Source organism: Solanum stenotomum, chromosome 6 (genome assembly GCF_019186545.1).
Source record: "Solanum stenotomum isolate F172 chromosome 6, ASM1918654v1, whole genome shotgun sequence".
Lineage (NCBI taxonomy): Eukaryota > Viridiplantae > Streptophyta > Magnoliopsida > Solanales > Solanaceae > Solanum > Solanum stenotomum.
This window is the reverse complement of record NC_064287.1, coordinates 61,190,144-61,194,546: the sequence shown is the minus strand read 5'-3', so window position 1 is coordinate 61,194,546 and position 4,403 is coordinate 61,190,144.

Genomic DNA, 4,403 nt, shown 5'->3' with positions numbered 1-4,403 from the left:
ATTATAGTAGTAGTATTCATATATTGGTAATTAGCATAATTATTATTTTTTAATGATTGAGTAGTTAATTGTTTTGGCTTCAGAGATTTTTTTTTTTAAAGTTTCCCACGGGTTGTCTGAAGTTTATATTGGAGCCCCGATTAAATCTAAGTCACGCATTGTAAGGTTCATTCGGAGATGATGCTTCCAACAATATTTTTTTCATATCTACATCTCGAACCCGAGACCTCTGATTAAGGATGAAACAATCCCACCACCGTACCACAACTCATATTAACGTAAATTTACTCTCTTATCCTTGTTCTACTTAAATATCTGGATTGGTAAAAATATCAGGCTCTTATATATACCATACCTTTCACATTATCCTATCTTTTTCTTTATTAAATCCAAGAACCACTTGGAGTTAGGTTTGTTTAGTAATTATGGAATGAATATTGAAAAGAGACGTTGAAAATAACAATAATAACATATTAATGAGATTTTAACATTTCACATTATCTCTATGGAATGATATATATAAAGATATTATTTTCGATTCGTTGATAATTATTATTAGATTAATAACTATTAAGATGGTGTCTGAATTTATTTATGCAAAATCTCAATTAATTATTTCAAATATCTACTATTTTCCAATTCTCATTTGGTATTTTGTATGAATATTGAAATTCGATAAAATTTAAATTCATATTAAGAAATTAAACTCGCAATAAAAATCTGACCTCTAATTAAGAATGAAGAACTCGAACTCGAGACCTCTAATTAAGAGTGAAACACTCTCAACAGTTCACCACAACTCATGTTGATCCGTTATTTATTTATTACTTAACGATGAAGTCGTGTATCATATAAAAACAAGAAGAGATGTGAAAATGTGGAAAAGATTTCGGCGACGTGTTCCTGGATTTCCTCACCAAATTTATTAATAGTAAAATCTTATACAATATAGTTTTTAATTAATTTATTTATACAGATATTATATCATATAGAGTAATATTTAATTATATATCCTGTGATAGGTCTAAGGCATAAAACAACACCGTCCACATGCGTATCGGCATTTTCCTCCGATGTATTTGGATCTCTTTTTGACTGCTTTTTCTAACTTTTTAATAATAAAAATTTAATATTATATTATTGTGTATTTTTAAGAAGAATTTTATATGAACGGTATATCTTATTAATTATTTAAATATATTTTATGGTATAGACATTATATCGGTTTCAATGTCCAAGTATAATATATATATATATAACAATTAACACCCATGTAAATTAATTTATAAGCTAAAAATGTTAGTCGATTTTGATAATAATGGTATTAATAAAATTAATTAACTAGGAAATTTTCCATGAATTTGGTTTTAAATAATAGTAACATTTTGTTAAATATTTTTTTCCCTATAAATCACTAATTCATTAATTAAAGAAGATCTCAACAAATTAAATTTTGTTGAGGATGTACAATAGGGCCTTTTTTTAAAATAATAATATTTTAATTATCATACTTAACTTAATTTAAATTGCACGATAAGGCATTGTGATTATTAAGGATTGCGATATAATTTTAGCCAGCTGGTAGCATTTTAAAAATAAATATTGTGCATTGTTTTGTTTAGTATATATGAATCGTGCGATCTGTAAATGAGGTCAATATTCAGCGATATCATCGGGAGATTGACGATTATTTTTTTATTTGATGTTCAATATCTTTTTCAAGAATCTGAGAAATAAAAAATTGTGGTGTAAGGTCTAATTAAAGTGGTAAGCACACTTTATCAGTTTTTGTTTCATTTCTAGAGTTCAAACTGAGAATTTCGAATGAAGAGTAAATTATTACTATTAATCGATTCCAACAAACTATCTCTTGAGAGAGGGCTCATCTACACCAAACGTTTTGGATTCGTTACTATACGATAACTTTGGCTCAAACTCTATGTTTATATTAGGAATTAACAATATGCATAATTTATCAATCCCAAAATTAGTGGTTGTCTGCATAAAACGTAAGACTCATTAACTTAGGTCCTTAATTCGCCTTTGTATTTGGTGGTAGAATTTGATGATTAAGACCTCATTGTACTTGCATTTTATGGAGGTTTGAATTTGAATGGTTCAAAATTTAGATTATTAAATACATTTCTTTACATTAAGATTTAAGCACTTTTTTCGTTTGACTAAGTTTTAATTATTACGATCTTAACCAACGTCTTAATATCGTTAAAATATTTTTTGTGTGAATAATTTTAACATCACTCTGTCCACAACCACTACTAAGCACCTGTGTCATCACAAACACCACCACCACAATATCAACTATTACCATCGACGCCAATCACAACTATCACCAATTCACCATTAATCACCCATGCATGTTATCACAATCAATACTGACAACCACCATTGATGTCAATTACTATTACTGTTAGTCGCTACCACACCTATCATCTTCATTATTATGATTAAATCTATTAGTGCTACCACTACCGTCATTACCGTCGTCATTACAATCAACCATTACCATCACCACAACTAATCCCTACTACCAACCATCTCCATTATCACGACTGGCATTGCCATCAACTATCACTGTACCAACATCATTATCAACCACCACACACTTCAGCCACCTCCAATATCAACTCCATTAACTACTAACATTATTAACCGACTCTACCATAACAACCATCACTATCAACAATCACCATTGCATCTTTTGAACAGATTCCAGTATCCATTACAACATCAACCACCTCTATCATTACGACTACTACCACCACCATCACTATCCACTAGCACCAACCATCTCAACTATCCCCCACCACCATTTCTAACCACTAACACCAACCATCACAATTCACAATTATATATCACCACTACTGTTATCAGTCACGAACATCAACCATCAACACCATTGCGTACCACTGCAGACCATTGGTTTTTTTTTTTATTAAATTTATATTTTTTCCCTATATTTAATTACGTTGTTTTATTTAAATGGTATATTTATTATATTTTAAAATAAATAGATATGTATATTCAAATATTGAAAACAAACAATCTTAACTATTAGTGTTTAGATCTAAAAATAATATCTTATCCAAATTTAGATATCTTAATCTAATTTAAATGCAAGCAAAGGTTGTTGAGTGTACATATATATCTAGAAATAACATATTAATCATTATTTTAATTTAATTTTTTTTCCTTTCAATTTTCTTTTAAAAAAGTAATAATGTGACATGTTCACTAAAAGAAATTTCAGACCAAATAATAAATAAATTAAGAAATGACAAGGAAAGATGTCCATCTCTAAACATGAAGTGAATAAACAGAGATGCTGAATCACAGACAAATTGACAACCCTAGAAACATGCAGTGGTCGAAATAATTCAATTAATTTAGAGGAAAAAAGGCTGTCTTATTAGTCAAATAAATTGTCTTGACGATACATAATTTGATACATCATTCATGAGCCACATACACTATCGGGTGGTGCGGAGCTAGAAGCCGACATATGAATTTAGTTAAATTATATGACTATAGTTTATATTATGTTATTTGTGTTAGGAAATTTATTATAGATATGTAGAAAACTTAAATTTACCACTTGGTTATCAATATGTGCTTCATCTGTTTCATATTCGTTGTCATAATTTATTTTGCGTGAGTCAGTTTAATTAATCTCCGAAGCTAATTAATTCAATTATTTAAAATTACAATTTATAAATATACAAAAAATATTATTAGTTACAATTTTTCATAGATCATGCATATGATGAAAAAAAATCTTAATATATCAATCAAAATTAGTATAATTTGACTCTCATAAAATAAAATATGACAAATATTTTGAGACGGAAAAAGTAATTTTGTTCCTAAAATTTGGAACTCACAAAATTTGACTCATGTAGCTTTGAAGCTGCCATCACGATACTCTCTATCTTTCAAGCTATTCTAATTTTTTCATATTTGATTAAACTAAAATATTTTCTTTCAATTTGTGGAAATATTCTTGTGATTGTAATATTTTAAGAATTGTTTTTTTTCCTCCTCACAACAAAAATAGAGCAAAATAATTTACTCAACAACCAAATACTAAATTTTTAAAAAAAATTATATTTTACTCGTGCAAAGTGTTCTTCTTTATACCAAGCACACCCTTAATATTTATTACTATTTTATAATTAGTTTAAAAATACTCTTTTTTATATTTAAAAACTCTTTAACATTGAAGTTTTCATTATATCCATAATAACATGCTCTTATTTTCATAAAAATGTTGTCACATGTTTAAGAGTTGAGTCGGTCTTTATTTCTTTCATAAACTCTGAATACACACTCAGATACTATCATATGAAATGAATCATATCGAGATTCTAGTGATAGGTAAACTCGTA